Consider the following 22104-nt stretch of genomic DNA (forward strand, 5'->3'; position numbering starts at 1 on the left):
CCATACATATACAGCCACCCAATTAGATAAGATGGATGAAGCAAAGAAGTGCAGGCTGACAGGAACTGGATGTAGATCTCTCCTGAGAGACACAGCCAGAATACGGCAAATACATAGACGAATGCCAGCAGCAAACCACTGAACTGAGAACGGGACCCCTGTTGAAGGATTCAGAGAAAGGACTGAAAGAGCTTATAGGGGCTTGAGACCCCCTATGAGCAACAATGCCAACCAACCAGAGCTTCCAGGGACTAAGCCACTACCCAAAGACTATACATGGACTGACCCTGGGCTCCAACTGCATAGGTAGCAATGAATAGCCTAGTAAGAGCACCAGTGGAAGGGGAAGCCCTTAGTCTTGACAAGACTGAACCCCCAGTGAACATTATCGTTGGGGGGAGGGCGGTAATGGGGGGAGGATGGGGAGGGGAACACCCATACAGAAGGGGAGGGGGAGGGGCTAGGGGGATGTTGGCCTGGAAACCGGGAAAGGGAATAACAATTGAAATGCAAATAAGAAATACCCAATTTAATAAAGATGGAGGAGAAAAAAAAGAGGTAACACTGAGGATTAGTACCAAGGTCTTTAGATGAACTGGGAGTGCTACTTTCTCTGGAATGAGGATTATTATAAAAGCCTAAGTCATGCCTCACTTGTTCCTCTCACTTACTGTCTGAGGTATGATCACTTCCTCATACATGTGTCCTTATCATTTCTACCCTTCGTGATGTGATACATCTGAAGGTCCCAATGCCAGCACCTTGTTCTCGAGCCTCCAAAGCTGTAAGAACTAAATAAACCTCTTTTCTCTGTTAAAAAAAAATTACTCTTTAGGTATTACATTATAGGGACAAAAAACTAATAGTGCATATTATAAAGTGTATATTATATTGGAACAGACTTTATGAAACACTCTGTATATGTCGTATTACTAAGAGGCTGACAGGTACAATGGAAAGGCATTTGTGGGGTGACAACTGAACTGAAGCTAAAGGGTGAACATGAGAAGAAGAAATGGAAAAAGACAGGAAGGTCAAGGGACTTAAAGAAGGACCAAGTTCACAGGATGGTATGTGGTTCAGGTGACCCAGAGGGACCTTATACTGAAAAGCATCAAGAGCCATACAAGTTATCAGGCTGTAGAGTTGTAAACTCCATCTATCCATTGCAGAATGTGCAATCGAAAGAAAGCAAGCAGTCAGTAGTTGCTTGGTTTGTCCTTCCACACCTCCTGCCACACCACACTTCTTTGAGACTTATAGTTGATGTTCTCTTACCTCCTTAGCAATGCTTGTGTTCCTTAGAGCCCCTCCCTAGAGTCTTCCACTTGGCCATGTAGAGTCAATCTTCTTAAAAATGTAACCTCAATCACATCACTTCATTTTAGAAACGGGGTCAATAGAAAATGAGTTCAAGGCCTCTGTTTTTTTGTGATCCAATGTAATCTGTCTTTCCACTCCCACTTTTTTTGATCAATTTCCCTTGTCCAAACTTTATCTTTAGTCTAGTACTCCTACCCTATTCCTACTCCTCCATTAGAACCTCACCTAGGTCCCACTCTGTGGATTTCCATAGTTTCCATTCAGTTTCCATGCATTTCTCCCTGTGACTTCAGAACTTGTTTCCTATTCCTTAAGTATCCACAATCAGTTGTAATGAATGTACGAGTCTGTGATGTTCTGTAATTATTTACATCAGTTCAGCTTGCTTCTTTGGGGCCAAACACAAGTTCCCTGTGGGCAGAAAACATGTGTTTTAGATCTTGGATGCCATTTACAACTTTTAGCAAAAGGATAAACATCAGGGACAATGTCAAGACTGCGCTGACAGTTTGTCCATAGAAGGCACAACTCTATTTTATATGCAACAGTGATATCTGGTGGTCAGAATGCTGCATAACATCTTCAGATGAAGGCAGTGAGAGATGAATAAAAAAAATATTACAGATATTTTATGGAGCCAAATTATCCCCATTAATCATGAATGCTTATGAAATGACTTCAAACACAGATTTACGTGTTCTGCTTTGCCTGGTTGCTTTTTCCCTCTCCTGTAAACCAATGGCCCAAAGACATGCTGAAGTTTCCCTGACTGCTTCTTACAAACCACAACTTCCTTTTCCTGTGGAAGATCACCAGAAGTTTTTGTGACAATTATGCAACTTTTTTAACTTTCTGCTTCCTGTACAGATAGAGGTTAATGTGAAAAAAATATTTATTTTGGATATAAAATATGTAATTGAGGAAGAAACTTGAGATGGGAACTATGATAGGCAAAAGACAAACTTGCTTCAAAGCTCAGTGTGAGAATGACTATGTGCACAAAGCAAAGCTGGTAGACTGTGGCATCTGAGGGACATGGGATCAAATGTCAACTTTTCCCACTGAAGCCATGTGGTTGTTGTGACAGCTTGACATCTCTGGGGCTCAATTTCCTCATCCCAAACAAGGATGACAGACATCTTCCCAAGACACTGAGGGGTAGGGGTAGGTGTAATAGAATCCTATATAATAAAGTCCTGATCTGGAGCAGACAGTCAATAAATGATAGACAACTATTATTACTGCTCTATACTTTACTAGGGATAAGCCCTCTTCTTTCCAATCTGACATTTTAAAAAAATCAAATTCTTGGTTTTTAAAGTTGGAATTGTCACAAAATAATTTTAATACTAATTAAATTACCTCATGTCTCCTGGTTTTACTTACTGTTACAAAATAATGAATTTGCAAATATTACTTAAAATGTCTGAAAATGAAACAGGAATTCTAATCCCTAGAACTCATAATGTGGAAGGAGGAGTATTAAGATGAGAAGAGCAACAGTTATTTCTATAAGATGAGGATACTTGCAGCTAACCATTGGATTGAGCATGGGCACCCCAATGAGGAGTTAAAGAAAGGACTGAAGGAGCTGAAGGGGTTTCCAACCCCATAGGAAGAACAACAATATTAACCAACCAGATCCCCCCAGAGCTCCCAGGGACTAAACCACCAACCAAAAAGTACACCTGGAGGGACCCATGGCTCCAGTCACATACGTAACAGAGGATGGTCTTATCTAGCATCAATGGGAGGAGAAGTCATTAGTCCTGTGAAGGCTCGATTCCCGAGTGTAGGGGAATGCCAGGATGGTGAGGTGGGAGTGGGTGCATGGGAGAGGGAACATCCTCATAGAAGCGGGAGGAGGGGGAATGTAAGAGGGGTAACCGGGAAAGAGAATAACATTTGAAATGTAAATACATAAAATATCCAATAAAAACAATCTCAAAAGAATTATTTCTAAAAGTAGCACTTTGAAAAGTAATATATTTAACTCACTCCTAATTAGGTTTACTGTTGCTATGATGGAACACCATACCCAAAAGTGAGTTGGGAGAGGGCTATTTGGCTTACAGTTCCAGCTTGTAGTCCATCATTGCAGTAAATCAGAGCAGTAACGTGTAGACAGGAGCTGATACCAAGGCCATGGAGGAGTGCTGTGTACTGGCTTGTTCTACATGGCTTGCTAAGCCTGCTTTCTTTATAGAACCCAGGACCACCAACCACAAAATAGCACTATCCTCATTGAGCTGGGCCCTCTAATATCAGTCACTAAGAAAATGTCCTACAGGCTTGCCTACAGCCTAGCCACATTTTCTCAATTGAGGTTTCCTCCTCCCTGATGACTCTAGCTTGTGTCAAGTTGACATGAAATTATCCAGCATACTCAGGGAACCTGAATCTGAGGAAATTAAAAATGGGGAAGTACTGTGCAGATTTTTCTTGCTCCCTGTGGGATGAGTGTGAATAACAATTGCCCCCTTTAAAATGTGTTTTGTTTGGAAGACATTACCAACCAACTTTTTTTACATAAAGAATACTGTATGTAATGGGTTTTTCTTTTCCATTGTTCTCACAAATTTACATAAGTAAATCTCAACTTTATAACTCCACTGATTGTCTACAGTAAGGAGGGGGCATCCTAGTTGTGTTTTACCGTCAACTTGACACAGGCTAGACTCACCTTCAAAGGAAGTCTAAATTGAGGGACTTCTCAGATTAGACTGACCTCTGGGCATCTAAACAAGGGTTTATCTTGATTGTGAACTGATGTAGGAGGACCCAGCCTACTGTGGGTGGCACCACTCCCTAGGCAGCGGGTCTCTGCTGTGTAAGAAAACTTTTGGAACATGAGCCTGAGTGGGCCACCAAGCAGTGTTCCTCCACACTTTCATTTTCTGGTTCCTAACTGAGGTTCTGATCAACTTTATTAAATGATGAACTTTGATCTAGATGTGTAAGCCAGAGAAATCCTTTCCTCCCCTAAGGTACTTTTAGAGAAGAAACAAGAAGCAATGCCTGTAGTACATCTTTAAGAATATCAAAGAGCATCTAAATTGCTAGGCTGGTGGCTTTTGAATTCTCTGTGCTAAGTGTAGATTGAGGATAATGAACACATGCCTTCTCTGAATGGCAGCCCTGACAAAGTTGGCAAACAATCTCCTCTGCTCCTCAGGTTAGTTCAGCATAGTACTTGTAAAAATCTGTATTCCTGGGGTTGGGGATTTAGCTCAGTGGTAGAGCGCTTGCCTAGGAAGCCCAAGGCCCTGGGTTCGGTCCCCAGCTCCGAAAAAAAAAAAAAAACCAACCAAAAAAAAAAAAAACAAAACAAAAAAAATATATCTGTATTCCTTACTTTCTCATTTGTTTCCTTGGGCTTAAGCAACCTTGAATTTCAGGGTGTTAAACTAACAGAGGTTTATTTCCTACATATATGATGGGCACTGCAGGTTAACTGCAGGTTCTGTCTCAAGTCATTTTCTTCCTAGGACCCTGCCAAAGAGGAAACCACTAGGAGGAAGACAACTCTAGACATCTCTTACCACCAAATGAAACCTTCAGTAGCAGGAATTGGTTGCATCTAAGTATGTTGTTGGACAAAGGGACCTCATGGAAATCCCCAAACTACCCAGGCTATTGCCAAGGCTATTGGTGGCTCTCTGCAAATTGATACTCAAGGCCCTATTGCCAAAGACAACACCTACATAACTCAGGAAACACAGAGAAGTTGAGCTGGTGCCTACCTAAAGCCTTCATCCCTACTGACTAATATTCATGGTACTGCATGATACCAGAGGATAAAGGTAAACACCAAATGAACTACAAACCCTGTGATCTACAATGATGACCTGCCTGCGTGATGTGATGGTACAATCGTGACACAAAACCCGTGGGAGTAACCAACCAATGTCTCATTTGACTTAAAGCCCACTACACTAGATAGAACCCATACACAATACTACCTGAATGACCAAGAACCAGAGACTAGATAGCCCAGAGACTTAGGATAAAACTAAAAACACTGGTCAAAACAGGAGAAGAGGGGCAATAAAATGACTCCTAATAATATTCTATTATACTCTAGACCAGTATCTTACTTGGCCATCATCAGAAAAGTTTCCTCTTGCAGAAGATAGGAATGAGGAGGGACCCACAAGTGGGCAACGTACAGAGAGTAAGAGATCTTGGAATATTCATTCCTAAATTAATCTCATCTTCAAATCTCTACCCTCAGGACTTAGAAGCACTGTGGAAAAGGAGGTGGGAAGAATGTAAAAGCCGGTCGGGATGGAGGACACCAAGGAAACAAGACCTTCTAGACAGGATAAGACTAACCACATATGAATTTTCACAGAGACTGTGGTAACATGCACAGGGCCTGCACAGGTCCAAGCCAGACGGGCCCTGGTGTTGAAAGGGAAAGTAGACACAACCTGCATCTCTAACATACAAGCGATCACCAACTGACTACTGCTTTCAAAGGAAAAATTAATTTTCCTCAATGGAGTCTTCTTGAGTATAAAAAACATACTTAAGGGCAGGCCTCATGCCCAGCAGTAGATGGCCAACACGAGATGAACTCAATGGTATTTTTGAAGGTGGCGGTGATGGTGGTGGTTATTGTTGTTGCTGTTGCTGTGTTTTTGATATGTTTTATTTTTGTTTTGTTTGGATGTTTTGTTTCATAATGCTTTGTCAAGGCATTTTTTTAACCTTAGAGGCCTTTGCCTGTGTATTACGGTTTTTGATTTTGTGTTTTTATGGAGTTTCTGCATGTATGAAGGTGTGTCCCTGTGTCTGTATCAGTTTCTTTTGCTTTATCTTTGATTTTTTTTCTGTTTATTTTGTTTGTTGATTTTGCAGTTTGTAAAGGAAGATAGGGTGTGAAATTGGGTGGGTAGGGAGGTAGTGGAAGATCTGGGAGGAGTTAGAGGAGAGAAAAACATAATCCAAATATATCATATGAAAATAAACCTATTTTCAACTTAAAAAAAAGATTGCTGTGAAAAGTTGTCACTGATACAAATCACATGACATGGGCTCACCCCATCTGTGGTCACATCTTTTGCCATCATGTCTCCCAAAAACACACTCCCAAAACAGATTTTAAATCTAGTCCTTTTTACCCACCCCATTTCTCAATCTGGCTTTAGCTTCCGGTAGAGTCTATAGTATCCTTGCCTAATGTTAAATTAGAATAATGACCTAATGCCACACATCTTAGAAATGAACCTTCTTAAACTAAGTTGTTTTTAATCATTTGCTAAACAGACCATTTCATAGCAAAGAAAACAAAACAAGACAAACCTACCAAAATAATCCTGTCTTTGCACAATACAGGGATCTCTATCAGGCCATGAACACACAAATTCTCACAGTGGAGAGGTCGGTATCATTCTGAAGGAAAGCAAATCTCCCTGAAGAGCTAACACCAGACATTATCATTTTCCCCATTGTCACTGCCAAGCCCCCAGAATACCTCCCATGGGAGAACATCTATCCACGCCATATGTTTGAAATCATTTTTGGCTCTTTGCTAATACTGAGATGAGTTATATGATTTTACCATTTTAATAGCTAATATAACATGGTTATTATCAAATTAAACCCAGAATTTTCTCAAGACTATATCATCAGTAAATAACAAACTAAGTGGCCAGTAAGTATTTATTAACAGCCAAAGCAGGGGATTTAGGGATTTCTAACTAACTTTCAGGATCCCAGTGCATCTTTCAAAAGTCTGCTTTTCGTTCACTCAAGAGAACCTGACGTTCTGAAGAGAGGCTCTGAAGTGCCCCAGGTACCCAGGAATGCTTTTTCTCAACAGTGCTATACATGTTTCTATGTCTGACTTTACCAGAGGTCTTATTTCATTTTATGAACATTCATGCTGAACTCAATGATGTACAGCTCAATGGTTCTAACCACACCCTGTCTTCAGAATACACAACGCTATTGTTTAAAACATTCAGAGGTTGAAGGGTAAGGCAAGTAGATGATCTTGGTTAAACAAAAGCATTTCCTTCCATACCATTGCAACCCTTCCTACTGAGGCCCTTCAGTACCCTAAGAAAAATTTTGTGGTTCTTGAAAACAGAAAAGCACAAAATCTATCACAGGTATTTTAGGAAGATTGTACGAAACCATTTGGAAAACGGGATAACTCCTCCTTCAATGCCTCCACCCATCTTTCTACACTTTAACTCCTTCTACCTAACACCACTCTGCCTCCTTTAGTAGATCTACATTCCAAAGCCTCCTATCTATTAAGAACCCAGAGAAATATTTACCAACTCCCTACCCCAAATCTACAGTACAATTCTCAAGTTAGAACTATTCAGGTTGAAAGGTCTCTGGTTTCCATGACCCCTCACTCACTAGCATTGTGAGAAAGAAAATCTATTCATTTCTTTCGGGCCATATGTAGGACTAGAAACTAGACAGACCTAGATGATAAATGTTGCTATGGTTTGTTTCTCTAAATTTAAAATGTCATTGTAAAGCATAGTATATTAAGAACATAAAGCTATTAGCCAGAATCCCTGACAGAACATTAACACACTGCAGCAGAAGAGACCTAGTGTTTAAGAAACCCTCACACACAGCACAAATGCCTTACATGTGAATTCAAACAGCTATCCTGTTTTGTAGCAATAGCACAAAAATCTTCCCCTGTAGTAGTCCTGTTGTAGTGTTCTGTTTTCCGATGCCTTGAGATACAGAAAATTTACTGACTTTAAGAGGATTGCTCTTGTTCTTACTTAAGACAGACAGCAACCACACACCCCTGAACACAGGCTCAGAGTCAGAACCTTGTCTTGCTTCGTTCCCAGGTTCTCACACTATCTCTAGGCCTAATCACCATAGGGCCAAGTACCAGACAACTAGAGGTATCTCCTAGACCTCTTATCAGGGTTATTCAGAAGGGCCAACTGTGAGCAGGATTACCTAACCCTTCTAATGAAACAGCGATAAAGGGGATTGCCTGGTTTTCCTATATTCGCCCTGTCCTGACTAAGCCAAGTGCTAAGACCCCACTTGGTAAACCTATTAGGTTAAACATCTTCCTTCACGACAGTTCCTTCCAGGTCTGTGTATCCAACTACACCTAGATCATCTGGAAAAGTTTGACACTCTACTGACGGAGCTATCTGGACCACTTCTGAGTTCATCTTAAAGCAACCCATCTATAACTATTTAGCTTTAAAAATATTTTACTAGTTCACATATTATTATTCAAGTGTTATTAACAATTTTATAGGGTCCAGAAGAATTAAAAACATTTTTCAGAGCATAATGATAAGATAATTCTTTGAAAGTACTTTGAAATAAACTACAAAATCTCTAAAAGTCTAAATATTACAACTTATCTAAAGGAAAATGATTTTCCCTCCTTCGATTAGAAATTATTTCAGGGACCTTTATAAACTCAAATGGAACATCACTTCTTCTGTTCATTTCTATCCAGTGGTTCAAGCTTAACATTGTAGAAAATGCTACTAGCACATGTGATCCCTCTCATAACTGACTGTGATTTCCTTGTCCCAAGGAAATTAGTTGTGTGCCTTTTCTTTTCCTTTGTAATTACATGTAGCCCAAGCTGGATCCTAAACATTGACTTATTTAAATTAACTTCATATTAACCTGTGAATGGCTATGTATACAATCATGTATAGTCCTATGTACATGAAAGTGCGCACGCGAGTGCGCGCATACACACACACACACACACACACACACACAGGCCCGTATCTATCTAATTTAAGACCTCTCTTTTCAGACTCAGACACAATTGAATAAAACTCAGGTTAGACAATGACAAATAACAAAGTAAGCATTGGAATCCTCCTCATCTTTAAGATGAAGCTATAGTACCATTTTTATGGAATTTTGGTAAGAAGCTAAGAGCAATTGTCTAAATCTACTTAGCACCAAATCACTAAGCAGAGAAGCCCAGTGATTTGGGGCAATTTTTACATTGCTGCCTGGTTTCCAGAACTCTTTCATACAGAACTCCACTACCCCTTTACAGATGGTATACCTTTGTAGTAAATGACACAGAATATCAATCCAACTTGACCTGGGGTTCAGCCTCAGCATGGACATCTACTCACAGAGTCAACAAATAAACCTGAGCTGGGAGAATGTGGGGGGATTCTCCTCCCTCTGAGATAAGCAAGGCATGTCCACATAAGCACCTTTAAACTGTGACAGTAATGGTGAATCTCGAATGTATAGAAAGACAGCAGAACGCAGTTCAGAACATAGATTTTGAAGTAGGCAACTTAGCTATTCCACTTGCATAGCTGCATTATCTAGACAATAACACATCTTCTAAACATCAATAGACTCATAAAAAACAGTCTAGTAACTCAGTGATTAATGATATTACTTGTATCATCATATTGAATGTTTATTGAAATTCTATATAATTATTCTCGTACTTCAGAGAATAAGTGCTTATCATGGAAGCTATTTCTACCATTGCAGACTTTGAGAACAAAATAAAGCAATGTTTTTACCCCTAATATAAGCAGATACAGGGGTAGTCAATACTACACTCACTTAAGGAAACAGAAGGCAAGCAGAGGCTGGGCCCAGATCACAAAGAACTCAATGGAGGTGTTGGATTTCTTCCCTAAGACCCAACCCTTCTCTAGAGAAATTTCTGTGGTTCTTTCATTTCACTTAAAAGGGAAAAAGGCAAAGAGAAAAATCTTCCATTTGAGGAATTCCCTTGTAGAATTTCATGGTTTTGTCCCATATTCTCTTGGGTCTAGAAAATGACTTTGTGTTCCTATGTTTAATATTCTGAGCCTCTGATAAAGATGGATTTTTGTTGAATTTAAGGCCCACACAGGTTCCAATTTAGAACCAACCCTAAATCTTTTGCGGCTTTCAGTTAGTCTTGGCAGAACACTTTCAGGGTGGGAGGATTCTTAATGGGTTTCTTTAAAGAGATTCTTTAAAGAGTTCATTTAGGCTCAAACCAAAGTAAACTAACCATTCTATTCCCATGGACTTTAGAGACAAGGGTTAGGCTTCAGGAGAAATGTCGTAAGCGGAGCCTGCTGAGAACAGAACTGATTCTGCAGGCCATGAGACTGCAAATCTATGGAGTTGTTAAAGCGGTTTTCTCACAAAAAAAAAAAAATCTTTTTAAAGCAACCCATGCATGAACCTGCCTGCATCTGTACAATGTTTAAAGGTCATTGTGGTCAAAACGAATCCTAGGAACATGAAATCATAAAATGGACATCTAGTAGGACAGACAGCTTTACAGTTTTTTGGAAATGGCAGTGCAAATTAAAACTCTTAACAGAATAAATAATGATATTTTCTAACCATTGCTCCCTGCTAAAAGGCCTTCCAGGTCCTACCTAGGATCCTTGTCTTACTAGATAAACATCTTCCTGAGGTTGTAGAAGATAATGTTTTTCTCTGATGCTTATTCCTCTTCTTCACAGTTTTGATGTTATTTGTGTCTGAAAATGTACATAATTTGGCAGCTTTTCATCCTCTGAATTATAAGAAACTGATATTCTGCTTTTAATTCCTTCTCATAAATACTTAAAAGGAAGAATCCAAAAGAGACTTTTTCTTGAATGAACTCATGATTCAAATATAGTTTAAAAATAAAAAATAAAATGTTTTACATTAATAAGATTATTTGATATTATAAACCAATAATTCTATAAAATTCAAGCACATTTTTTAAGTTTAATCAAACTACAAATGTTTTTAAAATTTTCTTAAAGTAGCAGTATTTATATTAAGACCAGGTCAAATATATTTTAACTATTTTAAATTGTTTAATGGTTGCTTTGTCTTCAGAATTACTGATATTTACCAGCAAATATTTTAGCTTTTGCTATTACCGTGATAGATAACAGATAGATAATAGGTAGATAGATGATAGATAGGTAGGTAGATAGATAAATGATAGATGGTGATGAGAGATAGATAGATAGATAGATAGATAGATAGATAGATAGATAGATAGACAGATAGATAGATAGACAGATAGACCACTGTTTTAACTAAAATTAAAGTGGTACTACCTCAGAACATAGGTTAGTTGTCCTTCAAGGTATTTATCCAGGAGAAATGAGAGCCACATACTCAGACCCACAGGTCTCCTGCAGCATCACTCATAAAAGCTGCATTATGGAACTCAACCTAATTATCTCTTAATGTACAAACAGATGAAGATGTGGTATACATGCCATAGAATACTATTTAGACATAAAAATATAAAATTGTCAATTACAACATAGAAAATTATGTTAAGTGAACCTGAAAAATACATTATGTGAAATAAGTTAAAGACAGAAAGGAAGACGCCAACAACATGATCTCACTCATATGTGGGATATAATATTGCATAGAAGTTGAAATAGAACATCAGCTACTAAAAACCGGAGCAGTGGAGATAGTAGATTATCCAGTGGGTATAAGATTATTTGATAGGAAGAGTAAGTCCTGAGGTTCTATGACATAGCAAAGTGAATATAATTAACAGTAATTCATTTTGTTATCTCCAAATAGGTAAAAGATATTTAAGAGTATACTTAAAGAAATGATCAAAGTTTTAGGAGACAGATACGCTAATTACCTGTGTTGATTATAATTAAATAATTTGTGTATCAAAACATCACATTACACCTCAAAAACACCTACAAATATTTATCAGCTTAAGATAAAAAGAAAGAGAATAACATTTAGTGACTCAGCAGCTAAACAAAAACATTTGGAGAAACATTTTTAAAGATTTTTACTGGCATAATTAAGAATATATAGTAATGGGTCTTATTGTGACATTTTCATAGGTATATAGCATGTACTTTGATCATGTTTGCCCCATTACTCTCTCTCATCTACCCCATGAAAACCCTTCCACTTCTCAAAGAGCTCCATTCTATTTTCATGTCTTTATTTATTTATTATGTGTTTACTGTGACCTAGTGAATTTCAGTGGGTTTGTTCATGAGTGTATGAGTGAGAAATTATTTTCAGGAGCAACTTGCCAGTGGCTACATCAATGAAGAAAATGTCTCTTCCTGCACCAACAACCTATAGATCCTCAGGGATGTATAGACTTCATAAGACCCTCCTCCACAGCAGCAAATTCCCTGATGATAAAATGCTGACAGGTCCAATCTTATACAAGTCTACAGTCTACCTAGGCTTGTACGGCCTACAACTGCCATGAAATCAAAAAGGCCATGGCCAGGCCGTGCCCAGGAGAAAGCATTCTATAGCACTCTGCCCCTTTCTCTAGATCTTACCTTTTTTTCAGCCTATCTTCCAGGATGTTCCTCTAGCCTTAATAATATCAATGTCTTATTTACAGCTGAGCATTCAACAATCAGTATTGTCAGAAGTTTGGTCAGCTAAGAGCCTCTACAATAACTGCCATTCACTACAGAAAGACACACCTCTATGACAAAAGCTCCAGCAGCTCTAACCTATAGACATAAACATAAAGATTTAGAAGGCAGGTTTGCCAAGAACATTGTGTCTGGTTGTGCTAAGGACCACTGTTTTGTTGTGTTGTTGTTGTTGTTGTTGTTGTTGTTGTTGTTGTTGTTGCTGTTTTTAACTAAGTTTGCAGGACCAGACATGAGTCTTCTCCTATGGAGTGGATCTCAAATCCAAGCAATAAAGTAATTTGTTATCCCCAAAATAGTGATACCACTCTTGCACCAGTAGGAACATCTTGCTTAGCAGGTGGTTATTCAAATATTTTAAAAATAAATAACACTGCTTTTCTATAAACTTTCTAAGGAAGTTTTTAAACACTTATTCTGGAAAACAGGGAATGCCAATTTCTTTTTATAAGTCTGGCATACTTTCACAAAAAAAAATAAATAAGGAAAAGTATAAAAAAATATCCTTCATTCATACAGATGCTAAGATTCTAGACAAAATAATCCCAGATCGAATTGATCAGTTTAAAATAGAATAATGTAAAGAACAAAGGGATATGTTAACCTTCAAAATCAATTGCTCTAGATTTCTCTTTCCACCAAAGGCCTGAAAGCAACATCCTTCCTTGTGCTGTGTGTCCAGCAACCACATCTTAGAGAACATGGTGAAAGACAGTATGAATTTGGGAACTTCCAAATCAAGGACTGAAGAAGGCTCAACCTGAAATAGGAGGCAGGGGACAGATCATTATACCACTAACCTGCTAAAGCTCACTGTGTACCGAAAGGGCTAGGGCACTAACTGGGCAGATGGCTTCCCCAGCAGAAGAGATCTCCAGAGTGAAATGCAGAGACTGGGGCCTTTGACTGCACTGAAAGAAAGAATTATCCAAGCAAGTACTGGCATAGAACATTTTCTGAGACAAAGAAGGAAACTCCAGACTCACAGAAGATCCGGAGTCTCCCCAACTCAGACTTCATAAATCAGGTAGTGACATAGATAAAAGACAAGTAGTAAGACAGACAGAATAGAGATAAGGGAAATAAGAACAGTGCAAGACTTTTCCTAACACCCAAAAACAGAACAGTAGAGCCACAAGAACGTGGCCGAAACTCTGATTATCTGGATCATCCGGGCTAGTCACTGTTCATTTACATAAACAAAAAGATTGTTCTAGAGTGTACTCAAACTAGTCTTCTACCCATTGGGAAATCAGGTCCACGTCCCCTGCAATACCTCATATTCAGATCCCTGATCCCACTCCTCATCTCCATGGCCATATGAAATTCAGAATATGGTTGACATTGGTGTCTTCAAGTCACCTATGAGAGTACTATGACCAAATCCTGGCTGTTGAAAGCCCAATATATCAATGTCAAAAGGGTCATTCTCATCAAGTTATCAATGCTGCCTCCAGAACACTTAGTGTGGTTGAAGTGTTCAACCTTCAATTACCAGCTCAGTACCCGGTGAAAGAAAAATATTCTACCTGTATATTGTGCTATCTACAAATATAAAATCCCTAAATGCAGCTTCTAGGCATTAGATAAGACACATTTCTAGCTTCCCCACAAGGTGTTGACAGAATGACCCAAAGAAACAGAAACTGAGCTTACTCAAAATCCCTGAGGGAAACATTAGAAGGCATAGTTTGATGTAGAATGTAAAACCATGCCAGGAAGTTTGGTAAGGTAGAGCAGGTCAAGACCCGGAGACTTGATGGGCACACACCTGAGACAGGTGACTCCCAGCTCCCTGCCAGACTCCTGACTTGGAACACGTGCCATGCTTCTCACATAAAAGAAATGTGTCCTATGGTCATGTATGCTCAAAACAGAGTTCTCCGTGCTAATGAGGTACCTAGAACCCTGGAGGCTTAGCCAATAAGCTTCCCTTCCCAGATATTCCTCCCTGCAAAAGGTATTTAATCTCAGGCCCACCCTGAGAAGTGGGTTATGGTTTTACACATCCACTTTTGACCATGACAATAAATTGTTTGGCCATGACAATAAACTGTGTAGAACCATGGAGTCTCTTTTCACCAAGGTCCACCGTGGGGAGGCATGAAGAAGGCCCTCACCTACAGAGCTGCAACCTAATCTTCCGTAGAAGGCTTCCCTGCGCTCTCAGCCACAATCTCCACCAAGCCTGCCTCCACCAAGCTAAGGACAATCATCCCAGACAGGACAAGCTGGAGCTCCCCTTCTCCCCTGGCTAGATGCTGTCTGCAGGCAGAGCCACCACCCCTCCATTCTCTACTCTTAGGCAGCTCTCTGTGATACTTGGATGTTCAAGAGTCTGAAAAGCCCACAGCTCCAGCCTTGTCACAAGCCCAGGAACCCCTGAACCAGCTCGGACTTTCTACTGTCTAAGGCTGTGCTTTCACACCCATGGAGCAGTCCCTCGCCTTGCCTCGCCTTGGCGCTTCCCTATGGCCCAGCACCCACTGCAGTGGAGGCATGCAATAAGTCGTAAGTACAGTCAAACTCCCAGTATTCCACCTCCCCAGGCAACCCTGCCCAGTAGCAAAGCAGACACGGGCCAAGAACCCTACAATTTGAAGGCTCTCTAGACTGTAGAGATGTCTTACACTACCAGTAGTCTTTGACCAAAACAGTCATCCCAAATGACCAGGAATATTCTATCTCAGGCTCCCAACATTGAGCAATAGGCACCCTATAACACAGCTCATCTGAATTCTGCCTACCCATGCGTTGAGTCCTATCACCTATTAATCCAGTCATGTTCTAGGCCAACCATTCACAGTGGTCTTCACCAGACTGAATAATAACTCCTGAAACTCCTGGTTCCTGTTTACTTGCCTGACTCATCTTCCTGAGAAACAAATGCCTTCTCCTGGGAGCTCTTCCTTTCCAGAGAAATCTGATGAGCCACACTCGCAATTCTCAGTGAGTGACCTCTGCGAGGACCTTAGAGTCTCCTTTTCAGAGAACACGTAGAAGTAAGGGATCATTAAATGGAAGGATGGCTCAGCCTCCAGGCTCAGGGGAGAAGAGCAGAAAGAGGAGACTGGGTATGTTGATCAGGAAACTGTTAGGCTGAGAAGGGTAGAGCTAGGAGGAGGAGGTTAGGAGTGTTGATGCAGATCCTTTTCCAAGAATATTGGTGATGGCGGAGCACCACTGACTGCTGACAGCGCACACGCTGACTGTTTGAATCCTTGAATCTTAAATTTCACTTGAAAGATAAACTATTTAATTGCCATATAAGGGAATTTGCTTAAGTTAATAAGAATTTGAATCAACGCTTTCCTGTCCTGGCCGCCATCGGAGAGCAGCAGCCTTGGCCATGGACCTCAACAAGGGCCACAAGGTGAGACACAGCCTGCACCACGGGCACCTCACCAAGCACACCAAGTTCTTGCGGGACATGATCTGGGAGGTGTACAGTTTCGTGCCCTTCGAGCAGCATGCCATGGAGTTGCTCAAAGTGTCCAAGGACAAGCACGCACTCAAGTTCATCAAGAAGAGGTGGGCATGCACATCCATGCCAAGAGAAATTTGGAGGAGCTGAGCAACGTGCTGGCAGCCATGAGGAAGATGGCAGCCAAGAATGATTGATGAACCCTCCCCGCAAAACGATCGCTCCTACAAAAAAAAAAAAAAGAATTTGAATCAACAATTGTGTGTATTCAAATATTGTATAAACTGTAAAAAGTCTGTGTTTGTTATCCATTTGACTACACTAGTGAACCTACAGAACTCATACCACTGACCACTCAAGGGAGCCCTAGCCTCTGAAAAGTGACAGCTTGAAGCCACTTTACAGAAAATTCCCTCAGATGTGCCCATTGTCACCAGTCAATGACCTGTAAATGTATACTTAAAATTAGTTTTAATGATCCTGAATCTCTACCAACTAAAAAAAAACCAGTTGGGTTACTGTACGATGTGGATAATAAGAGAGTGGAGAAAGGGAACTTTAAGCACTGCTAATGGAAATATAAATTAGGGTGGCAATACTGGAAATAATATGGAAATTCTTTCAAAATGCTAAAAGGATAACCTCCATCTGATACAGAAATCTCCCCTCTGGGAATATGTATCTTAAGGACTAGAAACAAGTGAGATAAAATACACAGTTCCACGTTCACTGCTGTGTTATTCACAACAGTCAGGACACGGTCAACCAATGTCAATAGACGGGTGAATAAAAATGAGGCACATTAGTCTTAGTGCATTTGTGCATGACTAATTATTTCAAAAGAAAGGAGCTCGTCGTTTTCTAGTGAAATGAACGAACCTGAGAAACATTGTGCTGAGTAGAATAAGCCAGGCAAAGAAAGATAAAACTTAACACTATTTATACATGGAATATGAAAACTCAAACTCACAGGAATAGAAATGATTAGCAAGGCTGAGGAAGAGTGAGGAAGACACAGAGAGGGTGGACAATGGGTACAAAGTTAATTAGGTACGAGGTAAGAAATTCTTGTTTTCTGTTGCATGGTAAGTAACTATAGGTAATGATAATTTGCTTTGTATCTTATAAGGATGGAGCAAAGGAAACTGAATATTTTCATCAGAAGGAAATACATTTTTGAGAAGATAAACATATTTACCCTGATTTAAACACTACATAGTAGACACATGTATCAAAACATCCCATGGAGCCAGGCATGATGACACACATCTGCAATCCTAGCACTTGGGTGACTGAAACAGGAAGACTTGTGAAATCGTGAAATCAAAGCTAGACTGAACTACATAAAGAAACTATGTCTCGAGGAATGGATACAGAAAATGTGGTACATCTACACAATGGAATATTACTCAGCTATCAAAACAACGACTTTATGAAATTAAGAGGCAAATGGTTGAACTGGAAAATATCATCCTGAGTGAGCTAACCCAATCACAGAAAGACATACATGGTATGCACTCACTGATAAGTGGCTATTAGCCCAAATGCTTGAATTACCCTAGATGCCTAGAACAAATGAAACTCAAGACGGATGATCAAAATGTGAATGCTTCACTCCTTCTTTAAAAGGGGAACAAGAATACCCTTGGCAGGGAAGAGAGAGAAAAAGATTAAAACAGAGACTGAAGGAACACCCATTCAGAGCCTGCCCCACATGTGGCCCATACATATACAGCCACCCAATTAGACAAGATGGATGAAGCAAAGAAGTGCAGACCACAGGAGCCGGATGTAGATCCATCCTGAGACACACAGCCAGAATACAGCAAATACAGAGGCGAATGCCAGCAGCAAACCACTGAACTGAGAACGGACCCCCGTTGAAGGAATCAGAGAAAGAACTGGAAGAGCTTGAAGGGGCTCGAGACCCCATATGTACAACAATGCCAAGCAACCAGAGCTTCCAGGGACTAAGCCACTACCTAAAGACTATACATGGACTGACCCTGGACTCTGACCTCATAGGTAGCAATGAATATCCTAGTAAGAGCACCAGTGGAAGGGGAAGCCCTGGGTCCTGCTAAGACTGAACCCCCAGTGAACTAGACTGTCGGGGAGGCGGCAATGGGGGAGGTGGGGAGGGAACACCCATACGGAAGGGGGAGGAAGGATGTTTGCCCGAAACCGAAAGGGAATAACACTCAAAATGTACATAAGAAATACTCAAGTTAATAATAATAAAAAAAAAAGAACAAAAAAAAAAAAAACTATGTCTCGAGAACAACAATAAAAAGACACTGTACCCTTAAACTACATGTGTGAGGTGTGTGTGTGTGTGTGTGTGTGTGTGTGTGTGTGTGTGTGTGTGTGTGTAACTCGCATACCATGGTAAAAGCATGGAAGTCACTTTCGGAAGTTGGTTCTTTCCTTCCACTGTGGGATCTAAAGATCAAATTCACATTGTCAGGAAGCTCTTTTGCTGCAGAGTCATCTTGTTGGCCCTTTACATTTCTCATGCAATAATTTACAAAGCAACTAAGAAAAAAAAGTATAAGAAGAAATCATATGATCCAGAAATCACACCTGAGGGTCTGATGATTCTACTGTTTCCAATTGTTATTATGGCACCATGAATACATACACACACACACACACATACACACACACACACACACACACACACACACACACAAGTGACAGATGGGTTATTGCAGGTGCTTCACAATGTACATGTTCATCTAACCACCTTGCTAAGTTATATAATTGTATTTGTCAATTATATTACAATAAAGCTGGAAATTGTAAATAAACTCATTTAGGTTTGTGAAGTGAGGAATTCAAAGACAAAAAACTGAAGAGTCTGACTCAGATGGAAATTTAAAAATTCAATGCCCCACAAATAGAACAGACTAATGGTCATTAGATGCTAGAGAAGCCCCAACAGGGGTGGGGAAGAGAGGATAAGTGACAAACACAAATACGGAAAGGAAGACTAAGTTCTAGGAGTCCAGACTCAGAGATAGTTGGATGTAACTTACAAGTTATTATACATCTTGAAACAATTACAAGTCAGAGGGTTCCCAACACAAAGAAATGCTAATTGCCCTGGTTTTATCATGAGTATCAATATATCTATTCTATATGCATTGCAGTGTGCCCTTTAAATGCATGCATCGTGTATTAAGTAAAACTAGACCCTTGCTCCTTCACAGCATTCATTGCACATGGTTAACAGGTGCATACATCCAATGGCTGTGATACTGGAGGAGGAAGAAATTGCCTCCAGGATTACAGAAAATATGTTGCACAAGTAGATGCCCCTAGGAGTGACACACTTAGCTGTGTTACCTCTTCCCTGTGTCTTTATAGAAGACACATGACTGTTGGGGGTTATATCTCACACCTTCTGATGGTTACATCTCAATCTTTAAGACAAATAGTTCCGTGTGATGTTCATACTAAGACAATGCTAAATGTCACCTTCCGTGACCACAAGCTATCTCTCTCCAGACTCTCACAGTCACTTTTTACAACAGTTCATATGTTTTGATTATTGAATTTTTATCTTTTACTCTTTCCTTGTCTTGTCAATTTTCCCTTTACCTGTCTTGTTTAAAAGATGTCTTGCCACTGCAAACTCAATCAGACTGAGTCTACCTATCTCTGTTTTGTCCAAGTCCCAGGCTACCATAGCATCAGATTAATTCTGTGACAGAAGGCTGGTTCTCTCTTGTTCTCAGAAAATTATAATAGTTGCCGTAAAGATTTGGTTCAATGCCTAGAACAACCTTATCTATTTAACAACTGAACTCATCGCTTTACTGACCAACAGTTCACCTTGCATTCCTGAAACTGCTCCTGCTCTTCCTCCAGGCATCTTTTCTTGGTGAAATATTAGTCACCTTCCCCACAGTTACCTCAGATCATTCTTATCCACAAGCGAAAGAAAGCATTTGGGGTCATGCTGTTCTTTCTCAGAGTTCTCATATGCTAGATTAGTTACCGTTTATACTATTCATCATGTAATGCCCTCTCCTACCAGATGTGTTAGTAGGGTTCTCTAGAAAAAGAAAAGAAAAGGGTGTGTGTGTGTGTGTGTGTGTGTGTGTGTGTGTGTGTGTGTGTGTGAAAGGAAGTTGGGTTAGGTTATTAGTTGTCTTAGGTAGGAGTTGAAATAGGGTCACACTGCAGTCCAAGCTGGCCTAGAACATTGTAGACCAGACTGGGCTTGCTATAAACCTCCCTGTTAAACCTGTTGAACCAGGTGGCATTGCTGGTAAATCCCACCAATCACTTACAAAATAACAGCAATTCTCTCTTAATTCTTCTAAAAATTGAAGCTATTATACTTCCTAATGTGTTCCATAAGACAGGTATCCTCTAATGTCAAAACCAGTAATAACACAAAAAAAAAAACCCAAAACAAGTCCATGTTCCTTATGAATACTTGCTGTAGTTTGGATCTGAGGTTCCCCAGAAGCCATGTGTCAAACACCTGCTGACCACCAAGGTATGGGTAAAGGACCATTAAGAGTCAGATGTTAGTGGAAGTAAATTAGGTCAAATGGTTTATAACCTTGAAGGAATCACTGGGACTCTGGTCACTTCATCCTTGACCTTTTCCTGTTCTTCCTCCTTCATCCTCCCTCCCCTTTCCCCATTCCTGCCATCAACCCCCTTGCTGCCTCCTCTCTCTCCTTTCTCAAAATTCAGGGGAAAACAGGTCTGAAATCAAAATAGTCAACTGATCAAAGGCTGCAGCTTCTGAAATTTAAAATAGTATATATCTTCTGTTCTTAGAAATCACTTATGTCATATCTATTGAAAGCTAATGCAGTATTTATGCAAAAAATGTCTCCAAATAATAGCAAGATGTAATCAACATGTGAAAGTGATTAAATACTGTCAGTGATATTCATGCCTAGATTATAAACATACTTCAACACAAAAATCAATCAATGTGATACAGAATTAATCAAGAAACAAATAAATATATTAGTTAATATAGTACTTAGTAAAGTTCAACACCATTTTGTAAGTTTAAAGACAAGTCAATGAACTTAGAGTAAAGGTATTTCTCCAAAAAAGTCATGCAATATCTAGTAAGTGTCTAACAGTTCCTCAGAATCACTGTGAGACACCACTTCACACCTTTTAGGACTACCTTTACTAGTAACAAAGCACAACAGGTTTTGATGAGGATATAAAGAAATGGGAACACCTGTGTGTTGCTTCTGCACATAAAAAGTGATGCAATCTCCACAAGAACAAGAATAGCAAGTCTTCAAAAACGGAAGCACAGAATGTGGTCCAGTTATTATGCAGCCTTTGATCAGTTGACTATTTTGATTTCAGACCTGTTTTCCCCTGAATTTTGAGAAAGGAGAGAGAGGAGGCAGCAAGGGGGTTGATGGCAGGAATGGGGAAAGGGGAGGGAGGATGAAGGAGGAAGAACAGGGAAAGGTCAAGGATGAAGTGACCAGAGTCCCAGTGATTCCTTCAAGGTTATAAACCATGCTTCCAGATTCATGACACAAAGGGAAAGATCAGCTGGAGAGCTGGCTCAGTGGTCAAGAGCACTGACTGCTCTCCCAGAGGTCCTGAGTTCAATTCTCAGCAACCAAGGCTCACAATCATCTGTAATGGAATCCGATGCCCTCTTCTGGTATGTCTTAAGACAATGACAGTGTACAGTGTACTTACATAAAACAAATAAATAAATCCTTTTTTTAAAGAAATGCATGTATAGTTATTTTTAAAAAGTGAAAGATCACTCAAACAGAAACTTGGGTGAAAATGTCCACAGTGGTTTTATTTATAAAACTCCCAGAGGTGGAATATGCACACAGAGTAATATTTCAGTCACAAAAGGAATTCGATTCTGATAAACATTTGAATCTTGAAACATGCTAAGTGAAAAAACCCAAACACAAGAGGAATCAGTCATAGACTTAAAGAAAAAGTCAA

Source organism: Rattus rattus, chromosome 7, assembly GCF_011064425.1.
Source record: "Rattus rattus isolate New Zealand chromosome 7, Rrattus_CSIRO_v1, whole genome shotgun sequence".
NCBI lineage: Eukaryota > Metazoa > Chordata > Mammalia > Rodentia > Muridae > Rattus > Rattus rattus.